This window comes from Scylla paramamosain, chromosome 13 (assembly GCF_035594125.1).
Source record: "Scylla paramamosain isolate STU-SP2022 chromosome 13, ASM3559412v1, whole genome shotgun sequence".
Lineage (NCBI taxonomy): Eukaryota > Metazoa > Arthropoda > Malacostraca > Decapoda > Portunidae > Scylla > Scylla paramamosain.
In genome coordinates, this window is record NC_087163.1 from 19362085 (window position 1) to 19389584 (window position 27500).

The 27500-nt window shown below is 43.0% G+C and overlaps 2 long non-coding RNA genes across 2 annotated transcripts; both read right to left on the reverse strand.

Moving 5' to 3' along the window:
• Window positions 1-3832: 3832 nt before the first annotated feature.
• Window positions 3833-27121, reverse strand: LOC135106461 (uncharacterized). The gene is made up of 3 exons (XR_010271319.1): window positions 26653-27121; window positions 22354-23355; window positions 3833-3970 (listed from the first exon to the last, which is right to left on the reverse strand). It is a non-coding gene; the product is annotated as an uncharacterized LOC135106461 (long non-coding RNA).
• LOC135106460 (uncharacterized) lies at window positions 19968-20538 on the reverse strand. Its single transcript, XR_010271318.1, has 2 exons — window positions 20437-20538; window positions 19968-20114 (listed from the first exon to the last, which is right to left on the reverse strand). It is a non-coding gene; the product is annotated as an uncharacterized LOC135106460 (long non-coding RNA).
• Window positions 27122-27500: the final 379 nt, after the last annotated feature.

Sequence of the window (27500 nt, forward strand, 5' to 3'; positions counted from 1 at the left end):
TATAACCGTTTTTCTATCCTGACTGAACAGATAGATGAACCGGAAGAGACCAGGCTTGTGGGGGATTCGATCGTCCGAGGACAGCTGGTGGAATTTTGTGGAAGAGTCCCGTCTCGCAGGAGGAGGTACTGCCTTCCTGGAGCCTCCCTAGGGAACATCACTGCTGCCATCGAGGACACGACCAAGGACGCCACAACTAACACCCTTTATGTTATCCACGCAGGCACAAATGACGTCCAGCGGTCCCGATCAGAAGAACTGATGGCGAAATACAAGGAAATGATTCGCAAGTACAAGACTAAATCAAATAATATTATAATTTCAGGCATTCTCCCGAGGATCAACGCGAACGCAAGGTTCTACAACATTGCGTTCAGTATAAATAACAGATTAAAGGACTCTCTGCCAACAGGAAAACGTGGAGTATCTTAACATGTGGAACGATTTTTATAATGAGACACAGACTCTTTCAGAGAGACGGCCTTCATCTGAACTCTGTGGGAGCAGCCAGGATGGGCAGACTAATCCATGAAAAAGTTTGTCTCCACAGATCAAAAAACGCACGCGCGCCAGCAACAGGACCAGCGGTCGTAAGCACTAACTTAAATATTTCATCCACAGGTTCAGACAAGATCAGAGCTTGTTTACTTCAATGCCCGTAGTTTACGGAATAAATTAAATGAGCTGCAAGCTCTTATTTATCTTGAAAACTACGACATCATAAACGGCGTCACGGAAACGTGGATAAATTCATCAAGCAGGGATTACTTAGCTGAGTACTCACTCCCTGGCTACACCATTTTTAGCTGCGAGAGAACTCACCGTGCGGGAGGCGGTGTTATGTTTTACGTAAAAAGTAATCTTCATCCTCGTTTTACTTCCGATCCCAACCATTGCAATTATAGGACGTCACTTTCATCCAGTTAGAAAATAAATCTCGTAAAATAACAATTAGGTCTCGTCTATCGCCCTCCAGCCCAGTCACCCGCTACAGACGAAAAAACTTTATGACCTTATCGCGGACATTTGCTGCGTTAATAATTGCATAATTATGGGGGACTTTAATCTTCCAGTCACGAGGTGGGGTGAACCACTGACGGCTCACGCAGGCCAGCATCTCTACGGGAGTATCCTTGAAAGCTCCCTCCACCAGCACGTCATGCATCCGACGAGAGAGGTAACAATATCCTAGATATTGTTTTAACAACTGGTTGAAGAGTCAGTAAAAGACCTAAAAATTGGACCAGAACTGAGTTCCAGCGATCATCGTAGCTTACTTTTCACCATAAATTTTGACAAAGCTAAAGTAAGCGAAAGTAAAGAAAAAGTGCCAGACTATCGGCGTGCTAACTTTGAGAGACTTCGCATGCAGCTTGCATCCATAGACTGGAATGAACTGCTGGAAACACCAGACATAAACAACGCATGGGAAGTCTTTGCTAAAAAGTTAAATGAAACTACGTTTTTGTGTGTACCGCAACGAAACAGACGGAAGGTAAAAAACACCAAACCGAAATGGTGGAACAATGAAATTAGATGCTGCCTTCTGGCTAAGAAAAATGCGTACCACAAATACATACTAACACAAAATAATGATGATAAACTAGAGCATGACAGATTACGTAGAAAAACTAAAAAGCTGATCAAATGCAGCAAAAAATCTGTCGAAGCTCAGATCGCGAACTCATGTAAAACGAACCCAAAAGAATTTTACAGTTATGTAAAAGCAAAAAGGGTCGTAACATCAACGATTGGTCCATTAATAACAGAAAATGGTAAACAAATAACAAGCGAAACAGACATGGCGAATACCCTGAACGAGTACTTCTCAACCGTCTTCACGACTGAGGATGTTCAGGGCAGTCTGCCGACCCCCACGCCTCAGTCACGAGGCACCACGCTGCCAGACTTCACCATCACAGAAAGTGAAATCCTCTCAGTCACAAAGAGCATGAACGTAAACAAAACACCCGGGCCAGACAAGATATCACCCAGGCTTCTTAAAGAAGCAAGAAATGAGCTCGTGAAACCGCTTACAATTTTATTCAATAAAACTTTGCTAGCGGGTAAAGTTCCCCACGAATGGAAACTAGCAAATGTCACGGCCAATCTTTAAAAAAGGAAATAAATCTCTCCCAGCCAATTACAGGCCGATCAGTCTCACTTCAGTAGTGTGTAAGCTGATGGAAACAATAATTAGAGATAAAATTGTTAAATATTTAGAAGAAAATAAAATCATAAAGGATTCGCAACACGGTTTCAGAACCAAGCGCTCCTGCTTAACAAACTTACTAGACTTCTTTTATGAAGTATTTAACTCGTATGACGAGACAAAAGCTGTTGATATTATCTACCTTGATTTCCAGAAAGCTTTCGACACTGTTCCTCATAAGAGACTCATCAGTAAAGTAAAAGCTCACGGCATTGCCGGAAACACCCTGAAATGGCTGAGAGACTGGCTCTCTGACAGAAAACAGCGTGTTGTAATAAATGGAAAAGAGTCAGAGTGGCATAAGGTAAATAGCGGCGTTCCTCAAGGCTCTGTATTAGGACCAGTACTCTTCATAATGTACATAAATGATATTGATGAAGGGATAAACTGCAAAATAAATAAATTTGCAGACGACACCAAAATAACAAGTAGAGTTACGGTCTGTGTCACAATGGCAGGAACTGCAGTGTGACCTCAATAAACTAACAAGCTGGGCAGAAAAATGGCAGATGAGATTCAATATAGAAAAGTGTAAAATTCTACATATCGGAAGCAACAATGTTCAGGGCGAGATATGTAATGAATAACATGCCACTGTCAAGTGCTGATAAAGAAAAAGATCTTGGTGTCGTTGTGTCAAACGACCTAAAGCCGAGTCAACACTGCACAGAAACAGTAAAGACGGCAAATAAATTAGTAGGGTTCATTGGAAGAACCTTTGAATTTAAATCAGAAAAGGTTATACTTGCCTTATATAACTCACTGGTGCGCCCTCATCTAGAATACTGTGTACAGTTCTGGTCACCATACTACAAAAAAGACATTGAAAAACTAGAAAAGATACAGCGCAGAGTCACAAAGATGATTCCAAGATTGCGCAATAAGCCGTATGAGGAACGACTGGAAGAACTAAACCTATTTAGTTTAACAAAGCGCAGGATAAGAGGAGACCTAATTGAAGTGTTCAAAATTTTCAAAGGATATAGTAACATTGATGCACATAATTATTTTACCATTGATCATTCTAACCTAACAAGAAATAATGGATTCAAGATTATACCCAAACGTTTTAAATCCCACGAGGCAAAACATTTCTTCTTTAATCGTATAGTAAATATATGGAATAAACTTCCTGCCGAAATTGTAAACAGCAATACTATTGAATCATTCAAAAATAAAATAGACAAATATTTAAAAGCAAATCCCCAACAAGCTCTCTTCTTGTCCGAATAATTACTAAATTCACTATTTAAACTCTTATTCAACAGTTTTAATATAACTTGTATTAACTTTCAGATAGGCGTATAGAGTTCACCGTAGGGTGAATAGTAGAACTTCCTTTCATCCTTTCCTATGAAAATTTCCATGTCAGTTTTTCCATACTGCATGGTACTTTTCCCAACTATTTCCATGCCAGCGCAAGCTGGAGGGAGTGGTGGGTGGGGAGGAGCCTTCTGCTATGCTGTCCTGTCTCTCTTCACTGTAGCTAGTTAGAAGTAGTTACCAAACAGCCTTGCAAGGACCAAAAAGGTTTGTTGCTGTTTGGCTTTCCTTTGTATTCCTTTGTATTCCTCCTCCTCCTCCTCCTCCTCCTCCTCCTCCTCCTCCTCCTCCTCCTCCTCCTCCTCCTCCCCTAAAGGTGTTCCGAGTTGCGTGTGTTTACTCAGGTGCCACTTCAAGTTCGCAACACTTACCTGCCTCCTCCCCGCGGCACTCTGGCACTCTGGCTCTTCTCGCAGGACCATTAATTACACTTACCTGTAAAGAGAAACAAGAAATTAGTTATATTATTGAGATTAGATGATAGAAGTAGTATTAGTAGTAGTAGGAGGAGGAGGAATATAGGAAAGAGGAAGATAAAAAGACATAGTAATAAGGTGAAGTAACAGTAGCAATGTTCATAATAAAAAAATATCAGTAAGAGATGACACAACAGATACATAAAACACCTCTCTCTCTCTCTCTCTCTCTCTCTCTCTCTCTCTCTCTCTCTCTCTCTCTCTCTCTCTCTCTCTCTCTCTCTCTCTCTCTCTCTCTCTCTCTCTCTCCCTGAAATGTGCGCAAAATTTGGATCGTAAAGCTGGCACCCCGCAGGGCGTCCACACGTCACCGCCACGTTTTTCCAAGACATATCGGCCAATAACACTAATTCACGGGTCACGAGAGAGAGAGAGAGAGAGAGAGAGAGAGAGAGAGAGAGAGAGAGAGAGAGAGAGAGAGAGAGAGAGAGAGAGAGAGAGAAAGTATGGCAAGACTCAAGTTATTAATGTTTGGAAAGTACTCATATGCTCTATACCACTCCCCTCCCACTCCTCCTCTCTCCCTCTCCCTCTCCCTCTCTCACCAGTACTCTAAGCCTACCCGTTCCCGTAGTTTTGAAGGCTAAGCGGTTCTCGTCCCCAGCTGAGAGCAATGGGCAAGTTAAGAACACAAAACACAACCTGACTCCTCTCCTCCATAAGACTCAGACTCCCATACTCGTGTCCCTTCCCCCATCTCACATTCAGGGGTAACGGAATTAACCTAAGCCTTTGATGATACAAGGAATGGAAGAGGAGGAGGTGCACATGAAGGCGATGGAGAGAGAGAGAGAGAGAGAGAGAGAGAGAGAGAGAGAGAGAGAGAGAGAGAGAGAGAGAGAGAGAGAGAGAGAGAGAGAGAGAGAGAGAGAGAATAAGTGAAAGACGAAATAATTGCACGAGGAGAGAAATTGAGAGGAGTGGCTGTAAAAGAGAAGGAGAATGAAGGAAGGACTTGAGAGAGGAAAGTGGAGATACAGGAGCAAGGAAGAGACGAGGAGAAAAGAGAGAAAAAAAGAGAAAAAGAGAGAGAAAGAGAAAAGTACGAGTAAGATGATGTATGAAATTTAAATAGGTACGTAAGATTTAATAAATGCAGTTTTGAGAAAACGAAGGGAATCAAAAAAACAGATTTTAACTTACAAGGAAATGAAGAATTGTATAAAAAAAAACTTGCATTAAAGAAGAAAAATGTACAAATTTACGAAACAAGAGTGGTCAAGAAAAGCACATCAGAGAGAGAGAGAGAGAGAGAGAGAGAGAGAGAGAGAGAGAGAGAGAGAGAGAGAGAGAGAGAGAGAGAGAGAGAGAGAGAGAGAGAGAGAGTCTTCCCCATGTCATCTCGGTGGAGCAGAAGGAAGCCTCTCCCTCAGGAGTCATGCATCAACCACTTCAAGATGAAGGAAAAAAGAAAAAAAGAAAAGATAGATAAATCATACCTACTGGGGAGGGAGGAGGATCTCTCTCTCTCTCTCTCTCTCTCTCTCTCTCTCTCTCTCTCTCTCTCTCTCTCTCTCTCTCTCTCTCTCTCTCTCTCTCTCTCTCTCTCTCTCTCTCTCAATCCAGGTCGCTTACTTAGGCAGTCCCCATTTCCCCAAGCGAGTCCCGAAGAATATTTGGCGCCTCGCGACGTAAAAATTGGAAATGTCAAACAAATATCCACTTCCTGTCCTCCACCTCTTCTAACCCTCCTCCTCCTCCTCCTCCTCCTCCTCCTCCTCCTCCTCCTTCTCCTTCTCCTTCTTCTTCTCCTCCTCCTCCTTCTCCTCCTCCTCCTCCTCCTCCTCCTCCTCCTCCTCCTCCTCCTCCTCCTCCTCCTCCTCCTCCTCCTCTTCCTTCTTCCTCCTCCTTCTCTTCCTCCTGCGTCTCCTTCTTACCTCTTTATATCGCCCTACTTTTCCTCTCACTTAGGCTGCATCTTCCTCCTCCTCCTCCTCCTCCTCCTCCTCCTCCTCCTCCTCCTCCTCCTCCTCCTCCGCGGGACATTTTTAGTGGTCCTTTGTTTGCGTTCATTTATATCTGTACCTGCGTGCGTAAGATATTTTCTCTCTCTCTCTCTCTCTCTCTCTCTCTCTCTCTCTCTCTCTCTCTCTCTCTCTCTCTCTCTCTCTCTCTCTCTCTCTCTCTCTCTCTCTCTCTCTCTCTCTCTCTCTCTCAGCAGCATATCTATGAAAATAAGCTACACAGGAGGGAGAGGCGAGCAGCTTAGAATTTCAAATGTATCCTGTCTTCAGGGGAATTACAGGAGAGAGAGAGAGAGAGAGAGAGAGAGAGAGAGAGAGAGAGAGAGAGAGAGAGAGAGAGAGAGAGAGAGAGAGAGAGAGAGAGAGAATCAACCAGACAGAGACATACAGAGGTTACGTTTGCTCTTGACTTAAGCGAGGGGCGCGTGCAAATACACAAACACCATCAAGATTGGGAGGCAAGATCCACAGAGCCTGGTAGCGCCGCCAGAACACCAGGAACTATGGACCATCTTCTGAAACACTTCTGGTTGCACTTCCACCCATTCAAAAGGCTCTAGTTGAAGTTTCACGGGTTTTTAAGTGTTTTTGCGTTTCCAGTGACAGGTTACAAGATTTCTTCATCATAACAGAAGAGACATTCTTGAAAAAGCGGCTAATTATCTCAGTGGCCTTTGAAAATAGTCATGGTAGGTTAACAAGATTTCATCATAACAGAAGAAACACTCTTAAAAAAGCGGCTAATCATCTCTGTGGCCTTTGAAAATAGTCGTGGTGAGAGGACGAAGCGTTTCTGAATATAGGACAATGACTCACGGCCCCAAATACTCCCTTACCCTTGCCCGATTGACAGAATGTTGTCTTATCATCACTACACAAGGAAACCTGATATAATGCAGGGAACTGGGACCACATTCTAACTTGTAGTAATGTAACGTAGGCAACATGAACTGCATTCTCAAAGGCTTCTGTGTCCTGTCACGACTGCGTTTACGTAACTTGCCGTAGTGGGGATTATTGTAAGTTTGAAGGTGTTTTCCTGGTTATGCTGATAGTTTGATAGGAGTTTTGTATTCCACAAAGGAAAAGTATATATGAGAACCGCATCTTCTTAATGGTTTTTTAAAGTATTCCTGAAGAGAGCCTATAGTGTTTAATAGCAAAACTCTTGAATTGTTTCACATTTTCCTTCACATATGTATGATAAATGTTCCTGTCAGCTACTGGGATAGGTAAATAAACGTTATATATAAAAAATTACATGTATACATATTAAAGTGCACCATAGTGAGAGAGAAAAGCAACCCGAGTAAGAACAGATACCACAAGTCACAGCAGCGCATGAACCATTGAACCAAGAACCGAAACACCAAATAATAACTCATCACATAACTCCCAGCAGTGACAGACCGTTCACCAATAAGAACCCTCAGTCCTCACGCCATAATTTCAAAAAGAACAATAATTTCTCCCCTTTACTTATACCAATGCATCTCACACTCTGAAATACATCCCTTCCTTTCTGTATCCTTCCTTGCGTGGCCATCTATCCGATACACGGGCGCTGCGTCACCCGGAACACCACGCTCACTCGTACATTCCCCCTGCTATACTCAGGTACTTCCCACACGTTACCATGAGTGTATGTCGCCTCGGGGGAAGCTTTACGCCGCGTGCCATTTTCCTGACCTTGCAGGGACTCGGATTTAGAGCAGATTGGGTTTGCAAGTTTGGGGAAAGAGGCAAACTCCGCCCGTGCACTGCCGCCTCGCCGTCAGCACAGAGAGAGAGAGAGAGAGAGAGAGAGAGAGAGAGAGAGAGAGAGAGAGAGCAAGGAAGGAAATGCGAGGGGAAAAATCACCAAAAATCGCCTTTGCAGCTAGAGAAGTGACGTGGGAGTATGCTTGTGGAATATTTACTCTTTCGCCTCACTCCGCTACTGTCTCCCGAAATTTCTGTAGAGTTGTTGAAGTGATATAGGAGCGTCTTTGTGGCAACTAAACTCTAAACATTGCCTGAAATCGCCCTTGGAGTTAAAATAGGAGTGATTTAGGAGTGTCTTTTTGGGTCTCACTCACTCGCCTCACTCCTTAACTCTAAATATTGCTTGAAATCACCTGGAATTGGATGAAGATTGGCTTTGAGTTTGTTTTGGCTGTCACTCGCTCGTCTCTCTTTTTAATTCCACATCTCACCGGAAACCGCCTTGAGTTGGAGAATGAGTTGAGTAGGAATGTATTTATAGCTGATTCACTCACTCGCCTCATTCCTTAACTCCAAAAATCCCCCGGAATTACCTGGAGCTTGATAAAAAGTGGTGTTGAGTGTGTTTGTGGCTGTCACTCATTCGTCTTAATTTGCAACTCAAAAAATTCCCCTAAATCACCATGGGAGCTGAAGTAGGAGTGAACAAGGAATGTATATATGGCTGTCTAGACTCTAGATCATACGCTTCACTCCATTCCAAAACCCCCGGAATCGCCCTGAAGTAGGAGTATGTCTATGGCAGCTTCCTCACTCCCTCCCTTTCCATCCCTCTCCCTCCCTCTCACGACCTTCCGTCCCGCGTCCCCGTCAATCACGAACCGGGACGCAACGCACGAACACGCAGGTGGAATGAATAAATGGCAAATCAAAGAACAGCGGGGTGAATCGAGTTTCAAGGGAATAAACCATTTACAGCCGCCAAAACTGACCTCTTGAAGCGTGAGCAACGTTTTAAGTGTAGAACTGAACAGAGCAGGTAAAAGTGACATGCAGATAATGTGTGAACTATCTACAGGTTCTTATGGTAAAAGGATATCGAGAAGCAGTAATGTGAGCCAAATAACAGAGGACTTTCGTAACTCCAGCAGCAGATATGTTCGTAACCTGAGGACTACACAAGTTCGTAACCAAAAGAGTTTATACAAGTTCATAATCCAGGGAATACTTAACTTTGCAACTCAACCACCAGAACCCAAGAACACAGGAAAACAAGGAAAGTGCAAGAAGCCAGCAGGCCTACACGTGGCAGTCCCTGTATAAAATCTGCTTATTTCCACCGATCACCCCAACCATAATAAATATGTCTAATCCTTTGTTAACCTCCCTTTTGACGCGACACTAACAGCCTGAGTACTGAGTGTATCCTATAACTCTGATCATAACCCGAGCACCAATAAAGCTCTAAAACCGATGACAGGAACATACACTCATAAATCCGATAATACCACCACAAACATTCCCTTTAAACACAGAACCGAACACTTTTACAAAACACCTTGATAACGAAATACACATATCACGCACCGACAGAGACAAATGAAGTGCACGGAACCTTCACCAGAGGGCGTACATACAGGTCGAATATCAAAAGGCGTATACCCAGTAGGAGGTAAGAAGAACGCGTGGAAGTAAAAGAAAACAAGTTTATTATGGTACCGGATCCCCTGCTGAGTGTTAGCATATGTATAGTGAAGACTGTATGGATGAGAGAAGGCGCGCGTAAGAGGAGTGAAAGAGGAGGGTGTGGACTGAGGGATAAGGTAAGGTAAGGATGTGGAAGGAAGGAATAGAGGCGAGACAGAAAGAAAACGACGAAGGAATTTAGGAATGAAAGCGGAATAGGGAAGATGGAAATGGAGATGTGAGAATGATAGTGGCAATAGCCGTGGTGAGAGAGAGAGAGAGAGAGAGAGAGAGAGAGAGAGAGAGAGAGAGAGAGAGAGAGAGAGAGAGAGAGAGAGAGAGAGAGAGAGAGAGAGAGGGAGGGAGGAGTTGGTAGGGAAAGCAAGTTGTGGAAAAGCAAGAGGGAAGAGATCAAGTAAAAAGCTCAGACAAAGAGAGAGAGAGAGAGAGAGAGAGAGAGAGAGAGAGAGAGAGAGAGAGAGAGAGAGAGAGAGGCGTGGCGCGACTGGGTGAAAAGTTGGGCGTGGTGTCAGAGAGAGAGAGAGAGAGAGAGAGAGAGAGAGAGAGAGAGAGAGAGAGAGAGAGAGAGAGAGAGAGAGAGAGAGAGAGACAGGTTAGAGGTCAACAATTTTCAGACCAAAGAAAAAAAAAACTCATGAATAATGGCAACCTGGGCCCACATAGAGCAGAGGGAAAATAAACTCAGGAGGGAAAAAAGAGAAAATCAAAACCACACAAACATTAGATGGGGAGGAAAAAAGGAAAACAATGTACCAATGAAAATAATTAACCTGCCATTTACCTGAGAGAGAGAGAGAGAGAGAGAGAGAGAGAGAGAGAGAGAGAGAGAGAGCGTACAGCGCCAGTTTGACACCACCACCACCACTATGCACAAACGTATTGATCGTCTGGCTTTGTAACGCTTTGGTCACTCTCTCTCTCTCTCTCTCTCTCTCTCTCTCTCTCTCTCTCTCTCTCTCTCTCTCTCTCTCTCTCTCTCACATGCCTCGATCTATGAGTAAATGAGAAAAACAAGCTAATAACATATAATTAATGGAAAAAACTAACATTAGATTCAAACTGAACGAAAGAAAATGAAAGGAGTGAAGTTTCTCATATATTTTAGCACTTGATTCCTGCTGACTTGTGACCTTGAACCGTGTGTGTGTGTGTGTGTGTGTGTGTGTGTGTGTGTGTGTGTGTGTGTGTGTGTGTGTGTGTGTGTGTGTGTGTGTGTGTCCTAGACTGTTTGGGTCACTGGTTACGTATATTTTTTGTATTCTTTTTAGGCCTTTCCTGAGAGAGAGAGAGAGAGAGAGAGAGAGAGAGAGAGAGAGAGAGAGAGAGAGAGAGAGAGAGAGAGAGAGAGAGAGAGAGAGAGAGTCAGGTTAAGTGTTATGGTTGATTGGATGCATCTGGCTTGTTTCTCTCTCTCTCTCTCTCTCTCTCTCTCTCTCTCTCTCTCTCTCTCTCTCTCTCTCTCTCTCTCTCTCTCTGTTAACACTATAAATTCAACATAATCGCCTTTATTGTAGTATTGGATTCCTTCTGGCGCAGCATGGGATGGTATCAAAGAGGACATTTATTTGCCTCCTTCCTCCAATAACGCTTTGTTCTCCTCCACTTCACTCTTTTTTTATTTCAATTTTTCCCCCACTCCGTTTTTTCACCTCTTCACCTGGTGGGAAAATCCATATACGTACGTTTTTCTTTTTGTCTATTTTTTTTTTCTTTTTTTCTTTTTTTTATGTTGCGTAACTTGGATAACATGCAATCCATTTTCTTTTCTTCTTCCTACCGTTTTCCTTGTTTCGTTTTAAAGGGAGGACTCTTGGGAAAAAAATAGACAAATAAATAGATCAATGTATTAAATAAAAGATTGATTGCAGTGAAATGGAATGAATTGAGTTATATGTTCTCTTTCATATGTACATACTTCTTTCTATGGCTGCATGCTGTATGATGCGACTCATCCATACACACACACACACACACACACACACACACACACACACACACACACACACACACACACACACACATACACAATTTCACATATCCTCAATAAAAACATATTGTCAAAAATGAAAGCCTTTTACGATGCAGTTTTGTAAATATTAACGGTTCACCCTTTTTTACGTTTTTTTTTTCGTCTACGTTTAGAAAAGGGCACGTGACGAGAGAGAGAGAGAGAGAGAGAGAGAGAGAGAGAGAGAGAGAGAGAGAGAGAGAGAGAGAGAAGCGCAACAGGTATAGGGTAAGCACGTGGCCACCTGCCCTCCTGCTCATCAATCATTTATGCTCACCTGGTATGAGCCGCAGTTTGCCCGTGCATTGTGTTGTTGCACCTGTTTACCTCCAATTTTCGTTTTTTTTTTTTGTGTGTGTGATTATTTCGTGCATAATTAACAGTATATTCCTCCTCGCTCTCTCTCTCTCTCTCTCTCTCTCTCTCTCTCTCTCTCTCTCTCTCTCTCTCTCTCTCTCTCTCTCTCTCTCTCTCTCTCTCTCTCTCTCTCTCTCTCTCTCTCTCTCTCTCTCTCTCTCTCTCTCTCTCTCTCTCTCTCTCTCTCAAAGAGTGTGTGTCTGTTCTTCTGTTTGTTAAAGATTATATTTGTGTCTATCTGTCGAAGGATAAGTTTGTGTTTGTTTACTCTCTCTCTCTCTCTCTCTCTCTCTCTCTCTCTCTCTCTCTCTCTCTCTCTCTCTCTCTCTCTCTCTCTCTCTCTCTCTCTCATACACACTCTCCTCCGAAACCCCCTCCTCATATAACACAATACAAATAACACACACACACACACACACACACACACACACACACACACACACACATTCACTCGTACCATTAGAAATAATATGATACAAAAATTAACTCCCCTCCTTTTTTTCTTTTATTTAGCTACATAATGTAAATAAACCAATTCATTTAAACCCTTGGCACTTGCGATATTAAATGCATAAGTAAATGGAATTGCTGTTTCTCCCTTTTTTTTCTCTCTCTATTTTTGCTTTTGTCTACTAAAATATTGGCGTGACGTGATGAGGTTTAGGGGATAAAGAAGGACTGTATTGTTATTATGTTTTTAAAGGCAGGCAGAGTTAGGTTACGTTAGGTTAGGTTAGGTTAGGTTACGTTAGGTTAGGTTAGGTTAGGGTAGGTTAGGTTAGGTTAGGGTAGGTTAGGTTACGTTACGTTGGGTTAGGTTAAGTTATGCTAAGTTAGGTTAAGTTATGTTAGGTTTAGGGGGCCATGAAAAATTGCATTGCATTCTTAAAAGCAGGTGTATTTGGATTGGGTTAAGGTAGGTTGGGTTAGGTTCGGTTAGGTTAGCTTAGGTTAGGTTTGGGTAGGGTACGTCAGGTCTAGTTAGGTTTAGGGGAACATGAAAAATTGTATTATATTCTTAAAGGCAGGCATAGTTTGGTTAGGTTAGGTTAGGCTAAATTAAGTTAGCTTGAATTAAATTAGGTTTGGTTATGTTATGTTATGTTAGGTTAGGTTAGGTTAGGTTACGAGTATGTTATGCTAGGTTTAAGGGGAACATAAAGCATTGTATTGTGTTCTTAAAGGCAAGCAGAGTTAAAGGTGTTGGAACAATGCAATAGCTCACCTGCATCTATGCGAGAGAGAGAGAGAGAGAGAGAGAGAGAGAGAGAGAGAGAGAGAGAGAGAGAGAGAGAGAGAGAGAGAGAGAGAGAGAGAGAGAGTGTGGAAGTGGGAGCGAGGGAATGGTGCAGGGAAATGGGGCAAACAGGAAACCGGCCTGACTGACTGACTGATTGACTGACTGACAGATGGAACGGAGAGAAACAGAGAGAGAGAGAGAGAGAGAGAGAGAGAGAGAGAGAGAGAGAGAGAGAGAGAGAGAGAATACTCGTAAACACACACACACACACACACACACACACACACACACACACACACACACACACACACACACACACACACACACACACACACACACATGCACCCTTTGACAAGCAGACAGATAAGCACATAATCTTAAGAAACAGACAAACAGACATACAGGCTGTAAAATAAAGACTCACCGCCAGACAGACAGACAGAGAGACACACGCAGATAGGTAGACATGACGGCGAATAATTGACAGATAGACAAATTGACAGACGGACAGACAGACCGAAAAAGATTAATTGGTCAGATTCTTTTTTTTTCCTTTTTTTATTTTCCTTCTTTCTTTCGTTCGTTCTTTCTTTCTTCAAATCATTAATACTGGAAGAGACATTTTGTATTACTGTTTTGAAAATATATTTGTCTGTTATTAAAAACAATCTAAGGTAAAAAGGACGTTATACAGAAAACGGAGAGAACAAAGATGAATTTTAAAATATGATGATGATGATGATGATGATGATGATGATGATGATGATAATGGATGATGATGATGATGATAATGATTGTGTGTGTGTGTGTGTGTGTGTGTGTGTGTGTGTGTGTGTGTGTGTGTGTGTGTGTGTGTGTGTGTGTGTGTGTGTGTTTTATGATCTATCTTTGCCACCATTTGTAATATAAGAAATATCACTACTACTACTACTACTACTTCTACTCTCTCTCTCTCTCTCTCTCTCTCTCTCTCTCTCTCTCTCTCTCTCTCTCTCTCTCTCTCTCTCTCTCTTCGGGAAAATACGTCTCCTCTCCTTCTCCCTGATCACATGGAAATTGAATCGCGTATTATTTGCATAACCACGACTGTCACGGCTTAACCCAGCGTGCAGGAGGCTTGCCGTGTCTGCCGCACCTGCACACGAGAAGGTAGATAGCCGCCCCTGAGAGAGAGAGAGAGAGAGAGAGAGAGAGAGAGAGAGAGAGAGAGAGAGAGAGAGAGAGAGAGACTGCTGGGTATGCACGATTCTTTTTTGTGATTTTTCAACATCTTTTTTTATAACTAAGTATAACTCAAGCGTTCACTTAGCTGCTGCTCTCTCTCTCTCTCTCTCTCTCTCTCTCTCTCTCTCTCTCTCTCTCTCTCTCTCTCTCTCTCTCTCTCTCTCTCTCTCTCTCTCTGTCAGGAACATCTGTTTTCCGATCAATCTAAACACCTTCTATTTTTCCGCCTTTCACCGCCATGAGAGAAAACGAAGACTTAAGGTGTTTTCATGGCACGCTCAGATAAAAGCTTGCCTCGGGTAAACCTGATCAAAGAAGTAGAATGTAAGAAGAGGTTTACTTTTTTTATATTTATTTCGTTACGTTTTCTTCTCCACTTTGCTACATTTAAATTTGTATATTCGGGTGTTTAAGTGATGGGAAATTTAGTGTGTGTTTTTTTTTTTTTTTTCGCCTGTATTGTAACTTAAAATACTGTTGTTTCTTTTTTTATTGAATTAGAGTAGGTTAGATTAGATTGTTAAATTAGATTAGGTTATTATTATTATTCTTGTTTTCTAATGTTAAATATCAACTAATTTTATGCGTATTTCAAAGGGATGCAATTTTGTTCATAACTTACTTACTGTAGCAAAAAATATCAACACTTTATTCCTAGTACTTCTTATCGAAAATCAGCTAAATTCTGGAATTTTGAAAGGTATATTTATCTTGTTTTCGTTATCTTCATGTATGTTTTCCTTGATTTATTCGTTACATCGTTTCTTCGTGTCCTGTTCTCCTCCACTTCCTCTATATCCATCAATACGTTAGTCCTTTTTCTCTTTCTTTTTGCATCTCCTCTTTTTTTCCTGTTCCGTTATTGGTCTCTCCCCTCCTTCATTCCTACCTTTCTTTATTTCCTCTCCCTGTCTTCCTCTCTATCTCTCTCTCTCTTCTCTGCTCTCTTCTCTTCTCTTTTCTCTTTTCGTTCTAACTCTTCTCCCTCACTCAAATTCTCGTTTTGTTCTGTTTCTGTTTGTTATAGTTTCTCTCTCTCTCTCTCTCTCTCTCTCTCTCTCTCTCTCTCTCTCTCTCTCTCTCTCTCTCTCTCTCTCTCTCTCTCTCTCTCTCTCTCTCTCTCTCTCTCTCTCTCTCTTGTTCCTTCTTTCCTCTCTTTTTCTTTTTCTTTTTTTTCTTTCTTTCAGCTACTCATTACTCCTATCCATCATTTTCATTATTTGAAGCCTCTCCTCTTTCTCTTTTTTTTTCTTATCACATTCCATTTCCTCTCCTGTCCAGAAAGTTTCCTCTGATACTCCCGTTTTCTTTTCTTTCGTGTCTTCATTCGTCTTTCTTTCCTTTCTCCTTTCTTTTTTTATTCCCTTTTGTCCCTTCCTTGTCTTCCTTCCTTTCCCCTTTCCTTGCTTCCCTTCCTTAATTTTTTGTAGTCATTGCAGTACATTTATTTCCTCTCTTACTTCGTTCTTGTATCCTTATATTCCCTCTTCCTTCTGTTCCTTCATGCCTTCATCCCTTCCTTCCTTCCTTCCTTCCTTCCTTCTTTGTTTCCATCCTATCTTTTTTTCATTCCTTTTTCTTTCCTTCATTTCTTTTTCCTTTTTTCCTTCCTCTTTCCTTCCTCCCTCCCTCCCTCCTTCCCTCCCTCCCTTCCTTCCTTCCTTCCTTCCTTCCTTCCTTCCTTCCTTCCTCCCTTCTTTCCTTACTTCCTTCTCTTTCCACATTCCTATTTCTCTCACTTTATTACAGTTACACCTTGCCTTACTTCCCACCACTTTCTCTCTCTCTCTCTCTCTCTCTCTCTCTCTCTCTCTCTCTCTCTCTCTCTCTCTCTCTCTCTCTCTCTCTCTCTCTGTCACCTCGCTCGGTCGCAGATAAGCACAGTTTGGGACTAATTACCGGTAAACTAGTAATATTGAGGTCGCGGTTAGGTATGAGCGGCGCAGCTTCCGTGGAATCCTTGATTATATTGGTGTTAGAAGACTGGTCGGGAATGGAGTGGAGGTGTGGGGCTATTGATAAGTAATGGAGGGGTAGTGGATGGCTAGATTATTGTGGGGTGTCTCTACAAATCATTATAATTATCACTATTATTATCATAGAACAACTTAGAGCACGGAAGTAATGGAAGCTGTAAGAAGTCATCAGGCCTACACGCGGCTGTTACTGTATAAAAGCATGCCTTTTTAGTTCCATGTATCATCCCCGTCTATAAATTTGTCTAATCTTTCGTAATTCCCTATTGACTCGACACTAATGACCTGATTGCTGAGTCTGTTTCATTCATTAAGCGCTAAGAGGGAGCTTAGATCCTTGTTGTAGTTGTCATCACCATAATCATCACCATAAAAATCCGATTAATCTTTCTATAAGGTCTAATATTTCAAAGTTCCCTATTGACTCACCCCTTGTAACCTAATTGCTGAGACTATTTCATTCATTTAACACTAAGAGGGAGAGTAAGTCATTGTAGCTATTATTACAAACCAACATCACCATAAGAAAATAAAACATTTCATGAACTCTACGGATCAAAAACACTGAACCAACCTAAAAAAGCTAACGACATTCAACACTAAATAACATGGCTGCCTTGTCTATTCCATTCATGTAACACTACGAGAGATCCTAAATTTTTGTAGTATTAGTACAAAGCATCACCACAGAAGAAAAAAATGTTATGAACTTCCCTTCACGGATCAAAAACACTGAACTAATCCAAACACTAACCACGGTCAACACTACACCACGTAACCAAACACACACACACACACACACACACACACACACACACACACCACAATTATTTTCTATCACCGACTGCATGTAAGGGGGGAACTAAAGCATTCAACAGCGGAGCGAAGGTCGTGGAACCTACTAGCGCGCCAGCCAGCCAACCAACCGGCAAGCCAGCCAGCCCGCCAGCCCTTGAGTCACGGGTGAGCAAGCACATCTCACGCGCTCTAGGTCCCTCAGTGCTGATGCCTCTCTGATACCGCTGGCTAATCACCATTGACGCTTGCTGTACATGTGAAGGCTCCATAACCCGTCTGGTAAGGGAAGAGGGAAGAGAAGGGAAGAGGAGAACGAGAGCGTGGATGGGATGGAAGATATCAGGAGGATGAAGGGAAATAGTAAAACGGAGAAGATATAGGAAGATATAAGTAAGATATTTAAGGTAATGTCAGAAAGTACAAAGACGAGGGGAAGGGGATGAGAGGAGAAGAGGAGGGATGGATGGATGGATGGAATATAAATAGATGAAGGGAGGGTAAGGTAATGGTGAAAAGGATGGAAAGGAATAGAGATAATTGAAAAGAAATAGACTGACGGATAGTTTACGAAGGATGGAAAGTGAAAGTGAAGGTGTGGAAGAAGTGAAGGCAGCGTGCTGTGGCGTGAAGGGAGGAGGAGAATGACAGGAGACGTGGAGAGGCGTGCAGGGAGACGAGAGATTAAGCAAGTGGAGATGAAAGAGATGGAAGCAGAAATTAAAAGGAATACACTGAGAAAGATTAATTATTCTGACACCTACTTTTAATCATTTTCGTTCATCTTTTTTGTTCGTTTTACTCTTCCATCTCTCTGTCTTCCCTTATTTTCATTTTTTTTTCTATTCATTTAGCATTTTTCACTTATGCCACGTATGTTTCTATCTGTGCTCTCTCTCTCTCTCTCTCTCTCTCTCTCTCTCTCTCTCTCTCTCTCTCTCAGTAAAGTAAAATCAACTAAATCAATTACAGTCCTCCCACTTTAATTTTCGAGCCTCACGTGGAAGAAGAATAACAACAATTACTACCTTTCGTGTGCCTGTGAACCTCCTCGTTTTCTTCTCATGCCTTAAAAGAAAATGGATATTCTTTAAGGGGTGACTAATGAAAATACGCGTTGTGACTTCCATAGCAATTATTAGGGACATGGAGGGAATGCGTGGGTGTGTTCCGTGGGTGTGAAGAAGTCTGATGGAAAGGAAAGATTAACCTCCACATTCATCTGCTCCACCTGTCCTCCGTGACCATGAAAGTGGAGCGGTTACCTGTTTGGTATAATGAAGACTGGGAATGCGTTGATTTCGTTATCATTTCTTTATAATTTCGTGATTTCGTTGCGAGTTCGTGAGTTGGGGAAAGAGATGAATGTTTGATGAAAGATACTGGAATAATAAGCTATTTCCGTGGAGAGTATAAATAGATGAATAAATAGATAACATTAGATTACGATACCAAAATAAAAAAAGAATGTAAAAAAAAAAAAAAAAGAAAAGAAAACACACAATGACAAACCAAAAGGAGAACCACAAAAAAGCTTCGCCATTCACTTAACTTGAACTGAAGCCCCACACACCGTCTCCCCCTCAGCCCCACCCCCCATTTTTTGCTACCCCAGACCCTCACCACCTCTCCTATCTTCCCAACCCCTCCCCTTGCCACCCTGCCCCCCGCGACCTTCTGGCAGGGGAACCTAAGGCGAACTGAAAGGCTTCCTTGGAACTGACTCTGGCGGTAGTGGTGGTGGTGGTGGTGGCGGTGGTGGTGGTGGTGGTGGTGAGAGGAAGACATGACTGGTTTGTGTACAGTTAATTGGTGTGTTTATAAGAGAGAGAGAGAGAGAGAGAGAGAGAGAGAGAGAGAGAGAGAGAGAGAGAGAGAGAGAGAGAGAGAGAGAGAGCAACTTTGACTTATTGGTGGATTCCTCGTGAGTTTAATGCAGCGAAATTACGTACGGACAACAGTAGTAGTAGTAGTAGTAGTAGTAGTAGTAGTAGTAGTAGTAGTAGTAGTAGTAGCTAGACATACTAACAAAAGTTATTTCAGTATTCCAGTTTACTTTAATATGTCTGACGTGTCCTCGCCTCCTCCCAGCTCCTCCCGTGCCCTGCCGTGCCCTGCCGTTCCTCTCCCGCCGGGTCCACTCGGACTCCAGGCTGGGGCGGGTCTGGATATCCTTAAAGTATACGAAGGAGCGACAGGACATACTCCCGCCCCATTCTCCTGTCCGTTTCCCTTTGCGTGTTGGTAACTTTGCTTTGAATCTCTCTCTCTCTCTCTCTCTCTCTCTCTCTCTCTCTCTCTCTCTCTCTCTCTCTCTCTCTCTCTCTCTCTCTCTCTCTCTCTCGTCTTCCAAAGTCGTTTTTTTTTTCTGTATTTTCACTTTAAAACATCTCTCACACACGCAGGAAACACCGCCGTGATTCTTTGGCTATCAAAGGAACCGTGACAAGCCCCACACACCTGTCATTCATCCCACTACGATACCTTCCCCTATCCTGCATACTACGTACACACAGCCTACATCAACATGCTACACCGGTTTTGTAAAGAAGAACATGTCACACTTAGAAACCTTTCCAATATTAGTTGTACTTGCTGATTATATTTCTAGGGTCTTCTTCTCATTACTCCTCTCTATCTCCCCTACGCGTCATAGACTTGCTACTCTCACTGTTTGTGTATGTCAAATTTATGAACCTTCCCAACAATACGTTTTTATTATTCATTTCTCTAGGATCTCTTTCCCATCAAGCCCTCTCTCTGTCTCTCCTATGTGGCATACATTCGCAACTCTCACCGTTTGAGTAGTCGAAGGACGCATCAAATTTTGGTGTTCCTCCTTTTATCCTTGCGCTGGGGCGTGGCGTGGCGCCGTGCTCCACATCTGCCGCTCTGCCGGTGTTCTGGGGGTGCATAGTGATCTCTTCCTCCATCTGGCGGTACTGTGGGTTGGACATCCCCTTCTACTGCTTTCTTCTGCCTTGTCCTTCCTCCTGCACGTGTCCCTCAAAGGGATGTATGAGAAAATGCACTTGACGTGTATTCCACCGTTTGTTTTCCTACTTTTCGTGTTTCCACAGCCTCAGCTTAAGACTCCTTTCCTTTTCTTTTGTTTTGTCTTCTTTTCTCTGTGAATTATTCAAATAGAAGAAAAAAAAAGTAAAAATATCATGCACCTCCCTCCAATAAATCAAACGCAATATTGTTCAACTCTGTAGCTTTCGCTTTTGCGTGTGTCCACAGCCTCAGATTACAACACTTCCTACGCCTTGTCTTCCTCTCTGCATGTATCACTCCAAAGGAAGTAAAAGAAAACGGTGCCCTTTTCTTATCTACACATAACGTGAGGCAACTCCACGGGCTGAACTTAACCCACCCGTGGCCTCAGATCACGAGATGAGGACTTAAGCAGGCACCCTCACTCCTCAGAGATGCACAGTGCTCACTCACATGGACTGTCACTCCCCACGAATCGCGTCAAGTGAAGACAAGGCGTGTTAGGTACCACACATGTGTTTGGCTAGACTGACGTGGGCTAACGTGTCATGAGCGGTCGCCTGGTCCCAAGGTCATCCCTGCTGAGCTACGCGAGATGCCAAGAAGTGAAAATATCAACGGGGAAATAGGAAAATTGTGCATCTTCCTCTGTCACCACTTAAGGACAACCGCACCTGAGTTCTCCAGCAATTTGTGCACTTGCGTATCAATCTGAGGAAGGAATGTTATGAACAGCAGCTTAAAATGTAAGTGTTGACTCCTTGGGGACCGTGTGACGTAAATGTTCCACGGAGTGAGAGCCGCATGTGGTTGCCAACTATGCGGTGTCGTGTTTTCATGTCCTCCCCTATGTATTCATGTTTCTCGTTTCCCACTAGTCAGTGCATGTGTGTATGTGTCTGTGTATGCGTGTTTAGAGGAGTTGTAAAGAAGGGATACTAAAGAAAACGTAGGAGTAGAAGGAAAAGAAGGAATTGTGCAGTTTAGAGTGGAGGAATTGACTCAGCAGGAAGAGGTGAAGCGGTTACATGTAAGGCGGAATTCCCCTCCTCCTCCTCCTCCACCTCCTCCTCTTTCCTGTTGCCCACGCCCATACTCTCCCTCTCATCTACTCGTTCCTAATTCCTCTCACATCTCTCACTGCATCCCACCACCTCTGCCACCTCACTGCTGTCCCCACTACCACCTGTCCCACACTGCCACCTGCTACCCCTCATACTCATTACCACCTGCTCTCACTTGCTCCTCCCTGCTACCTGCTCCTGACTCATCGATCACCCACCTCTGCTCTCCCAATCAGCATTTACTTCTCTAACTCCCTCTTACTCTCAACTCGTGGAATCAAATACATTGGTTTCTGGGTTTTTATTTTTTTATTTTCTTTTTTTTTTATGGATTGAAGGCAGTGACAGGATTTAACTTTTTTTTCTTTTCCTCATTTTTTTTTTCCTAGAATGTAATATTATGATTGCATCTTAATAGGTTCAGGTTACAGTATTGTGACTAGTGTTGGTGTTGTTATTGTTGTTGGTAAAAGTTGTAGTAGTAGTAGTAGTAGTAGTAGTAGTAGTAGTAGTGATGATAAGAGGAACATTTTACCTTGTAGTAACGGAAATGAAGAAAACGATAAACAAATGCAAATAAGTATGAATGTTTATACACGACAAAAAAAAAATCTTTCTGCGCAGCATTCGTCTTTATGTATATACATACGTGCCACAACCTGAATGCCTTTGTCTGAGTGTCTGAGTGTCTGAATCTACGTGCTGTTTTGTGTCACGGTGATAAAGATTTAAAGATAAACTTGAAAACTATACCCGGGATGACATAACGCCTCGTGCCAGCCCTGGGGGACAACACGCGGGGAAAAACAGACTGGCAGCACTAAAATAAGAGTAGAAAATGCTGGAGAGGTTTCGGTTTGGTTGCGAGCTTAATTCCTATGATAGCCTTGAGGGAGTAAAGGTGTTACGTCATTGAGTGAGGAGGAGTGAGTAAAAACACTGGGGTGGGAAAATAATGGGATTGTTTGGAAGGATTGCACACACACAGATAGATACACACACGTACAGATAGATACATACACACACACACACACACACACACACACACACACACACACACACACACACACACACACACACACACTTTCTTGACCCTTCCCTTTCTTCTTATTCTTCCATCTCCTCCTCCTCCTCCTCCTCCTCCTCCTCCTCCTCCTCCGTCTGTACTGATTTAATCCTCTCCGTGCATTTCTTATAACAGTCCCGCACAGACAAAAACCAACAAGTCTGCTTCTGTTTGTTCTGCCTTTGTGTCCCTCCTCCTCCTCCTCCTCCTCCTCCTTCTCCTGCACCTTCAGATACTCACTTATTCCCGTGATCGCCGAAATGTTACTGATCCAGGAGCCTCGTCTTGCTCGATCCCTGAAGGACTTCCTGGAGGTTCTTGAGCGCGTCTCGGACTCCTGCGCGGGGGGCGTGGGGGGAAGAACGGGCGCGTGGAGGACACTGTCACACTCATCCTCCTCCATGATGGTCTCCGGGAAGGTGGAGGACGGTGGATCGTGTCCTTGAAGTGGATAAGGGCGAGCGTCTATGGAGCAGTAGGATGGAGGACGAGTGGATGGGGAATTGATGGAGGAGAGTGAAGGAGAAGTGGATGGCGTAGGACTCTGAAGGACGGTGGATGCTGTGGTGACGTAAATTGGCCTGTTAGCACGTGGAGGGGAAGATGCGTGGTCTGCGGTGGAGGAGGAGGAGGAGGAGGAGGAAGTCGGTGGAGGGGAAGGTGGGTGGAGGAGGGGACGGGAGGAGGGGGAGGAGGTGGAAGAGGAGGATGAAAAAGGAATGGTTGCGGAGAATGTGGAACTTGAGCAAGGAGGAGGTGGAGTAGGATTAGGGAAGAGGCAAGGGAAGGGGGAAGGGGAGGAAGGGGAAGGGGAAGAGGAGGAGGATGCTGGGCGGTGGGTGAGGGGAAGGAGGATGTGAGGGAAAGGCAACGCAGACAGGTGAGGGGACACAGGTGAAGGGAGCGACGTGTTGATGGTTTGTGAATGGAGGATGAAGGGAAGTGAGGGAGGAAAATTTGGGTTTCCTAATTCAAGTGTTTGTTATGAAGTGCAGGGGGTGAGTGAGGGAAGGCTAGACATGAAGAATGATCACAAAGTCAGTGAGATAATAAGGGAAATGAAGGTTAAAGGAAAAGAATCAATGTTTTTTCCTTCGTTCTTTTCTCTCGACTTTTTTTGTGCTTATTTTCCTTTTCCTTAGTTTTCCCTTATTTGAAACTGTTGCCTCATCAGAACAATCAAGACACACATATATTTCACGTGTTTTCCATCATTTCAGCGCAGTCTTTACACTATCACCTCTAAGGAAACACAGAAACACATTTACTTTTAAGGCACACACTCATACATAACTCGTAAATCAAATACACAGTCCATTTTCTTATGTTTTCTCCAGTTCATTCATATAAGCAATAAAAAAACACACACAAATTTGTTTTCTTTAAGGTATTTTTTGCAGTATAACCAGTTTTCTATACCAAAACAAAGAAGTTACCTTTTTCTTTCAACGTTTCTTCACTTTATGTATTCAACGTCTTAGGAGCGTAAATACATAAACAGTAATCTCGTTTTCTGTTTCATTGGTTATTGAAGTTCACGTTTTCTCTCTCCGCACAAGTGAGCCAGATGTTACCTGCCGCGGCGCCGTCCCCAGGTGAGTTTGTAATACGTGTACCGAAGGCGTGACGGGGGTGATAAGGTTACGTCCACCCGCGCGTCACAGCGGCAAGGCTTAAATGTAACGAGGGTTTTCAGGTAGAGGGTCTTGCTTCTGTGTTTGTTTCGTTGTTGTGGTGACGGTGTTGTGTATTTATTTATTTATTTATTTATTTATTTATTTATTTATTTTATTTATTCACTTTTTTGTTGTATGATTTTTTTGTTGTTGTTTTCTTGTGTGGTTTTAGTTATTTTTATTGGAATTGTTAGGTATTTGTTGGTACGTGTTTTTTTTTTTTTTTATTATTCTTTCTATCTTTCTCTATTTTTTTCTTTTTTTTGTGATGGTTGCTTCTCTACACGTGCTTCATATTTTCATTTTATTTTCTCCGTGTGTGTGTGTGTGTGTGTGTGTGTGTGTGTGTGTGTGTGTGTGTGTGTGTGTGTGTGTGTGTGTGTGTGTTTGTATTGATTATGTATTAGTGTTAGTTTTTCGCGAGTTTTCAGTTTTGCTGGTACTGTTTTATAATATGTAATGATACCTTTTATATGTTACTTTCGGTTTATTTACACTCATAATTTGCAACACCACTTCACCGTCACCACTATCACCATCATCACCATCACCAACTGTTCTACATCACTACCACAACCATCACCATCACCAGCAACAAAAATTTCCATCATTCATAACCATTAACACCACAACAATCACCATTTCACCATCCACAACACCAATCACCACCACCACCACCACATCATCCTCGTTATCACCATCATCACCATCATCACATCGATCAAAAAAATGCCCCACAATTCACCACAGTCACAATCACTACCGCGTACCATCACCATCATTGTCACTATCATCACCATCACCACCACCATCACCACCACCACCACTACTGGCAGCACCACAACTGAAACCGTGACATGCAAGTAAGAGGAAAGGGAGGAGGAGGAGGAGGAGGAGGAGGAGGAGGAGGAGGAGGAGGAGGAAGAAGGGAGAAGAGAGCATGGGGAAGAGTATTATGTCAGAGAGAGAGAGAGAGAGAGAGAGAGAGAGAGAGAGAGAGAGAGAGAGAGAGAGAGAGAGAGAGAGAGAGAGAGAGAGAGAGAGAGAGAGAAACCGATAAACAGATGAAGGGTCAAGTTAGGTAAGGAAGGTAAGAGAGGTAAGAGTTAGCCAGTGGAGAGAGAGAGAGAGAGAGAGAGAGAGAGAGAGAGAGAGAGAGAGAGAGAGAGAGAGAGAGAGAGAGAGAGAGAGAGAGAAAAGAGTAGCACAGGAGAGGGAGAGGAAGGGGGAGGAGCAACAGAGGATCTAAGCTCGTGACCTGAAGCCACACAAGGGAAAATGACCATCTGAAAATCCCTGTCCATCATACCGATCTTGGGTTATTTTTTTACCCAAGGACGACCTGCGACAGATGAAGATGACCAGAGAGAGAGAGAGAGAGAGAGAGAGAGAGAGAGAGAGAGAGAGAGAGAGAGAGAGAGAGAGAGAGAGGCCACTCACCAGGTGCCAACACATTAGTTTCCGACACTTTTTTTAAGACACGTGGACTTCCCTTTGGACTTACAGCTGTTAAAGGCACCAGAGAGAGAGAGAGAGAGAGAGAGAGAGATGTGTTCACTTTCTACGAGTATGTTTCTTCTGTCTGAGGTTTGCTAAAGTGTCGTAAGGTATCTTTGCCTTGCTTGGGCTGGAGTGGAGGAGAAGTAGAGGAGTGGGAGAGGAGTGGAGATGGGGAGGAGTAGTTAGTGAAAGGGGGTAGGAGTGGTGAGGGGAGTGGAAGGGAATGTTACAGAGATGCGGAGAAGGGAGTGGGAAGAGGAGAGGAAAGGGTGGAAGGGTAAGATAAATAAGGAAAGGGAAAGGGGTGAAGGAAGTCAGGCAAGTTAATGAGTTTACCTGCACCTCTTTGAGTTTGCAAATGAAGGGTTAAGATTCTTGTCGCTTCTTCTGAGCTTTCTTTTCTTTTTTTCTTTTTTTTTTTACTTGTGTGTTATTTTGATTTATATTTAGTAGTGAGTTGGGTTAATGGAGTGTTTTGTTTCGTGTGTGTGTGTGTGTGTGTGTGTGTGTGTGTGTGTGTGTGTGTGTGTGTGTGTGTGTGTGACTCTTGGCATCTGCAAACGTTTGTCGCACTTTTGGTTGACAAGTGTCTTCATAAAGAATAATAGCGAAGATTTTATGTTCAAACCAGTTCTTTTTGTATATAATTGTTCACCATTTCGTTTATAATACTTCTTATCTCCTTTAGTCTTATCCTTTTTTTTTGCGTGTGTGTGTATATGGCAGATACTCTCTCTTATCACTTCATCTGAATATATATTTATAAACCTTTACTGATTCAAAATTCAACTTTGATGCCCACCTCATATCATTCATCAGATTAATCACAGCACTCAGTATTATAAATTTCCTTCATATTTCACTATCTTGTTCACATATCACGTCTTACTTTCCTAAACGTTCATTCGCACCAGGAACGTTTTCTGGGAACGTTCTTTTACTCACCGTTGGTTTACTGAACTTGATAAGCTGTACATTTCTTAATGAACATACGTCAGAATATAGACCAGCAGAGTATGTTACTTTCCTAAACGTTCATACGCAACATAAACGTTTTCTTTCTATCGAACGTTCATATGTATCGTTACTTTGATGAACCCTTTTTTTTTCCTCCGTTCTCTTTTTCTTTCTCAACATACACTAAGGTAGATCAAGGCGTGTTACTTTTCTAAACGTTCATACAATCACAAACGTTGTCTCTCTGTCGAACGATCATATGTATCACTGCACCACTGAACCTCCTTTTCTATAACTTTCTCAACACACCCTAACATACATCAAGTCGTGTTACTTTCTGAAACGTTCATACGCATCACAAACGTTTTCTCTCTATTCAAACTCATTTTCTATAACTTCAACCTACACCAAGGTACAGAGCAGGGCGTGTCCCGCGTCAGCTGCTCGGCCTGGGAGGAGGTGTGGCACTAGGGTAGCGACGCAGGCTTCGTGGCACACTATCTGACTTCTAGCGGGCACTGGGCCATGTGTTGCTCGGTGCCTGGCGGGGTGGGGCGAGGAGAACGGGGCAGACGAGGGGTGAGGGAGTGAAGGGGCGGCGTCTCTTGGCATGCATGTATCTGTTCCTTTTCCCTTCTTTCCCTGTTTCTTTTCCTCCCTGTCTCTGCATTTAAAGTTGGTCTAGGGAGTGACACGTGGATGGACAGGGATGCAATAGTTTTAAATCAATGAAGGTTTACCAGAGATCGTCTTGTCTCAAGCATCGTACAAACAGGAAACTGATAAGCCAAAGAGAGTATTGTACTTAAGGAAGGTCTATTATCTAATCAGTCAAACATTTCATAACTGCATCACTGCCTCCCAGTCTTCTATCTATTCCTCCTCCATTCCACGTCTGTCTCTCTTTTTCTCTTCCATTTCTCATTGCTTCCTCGTGACTTCTCTCCCATTCTTCCTTTCCTCCCATTCGTCTCCCACGCACACAAAGCGGTAAATCACGGGAAAGTGTCGTACAAGGCAGTAAATTGTCGTACATGAAGTAAATATTCGTAATGTGAGAAATATTGCCTTTCTGCAGTGTGTGTGTGTGTGTGTGTGTGTGTGTGTGTGTGTGTGTGTGTGTGTGTGTGTGTGTGTGTAAGTTCCCATAAATTACTTATTAGGCATATCCGAATTCTTCCTCTTCCATCTCATCCTCCTTCTCTTCCTCCTCCTCCTCCTTTTCTTCTTCCTCCTCCTCTTCCTCCTACTCCT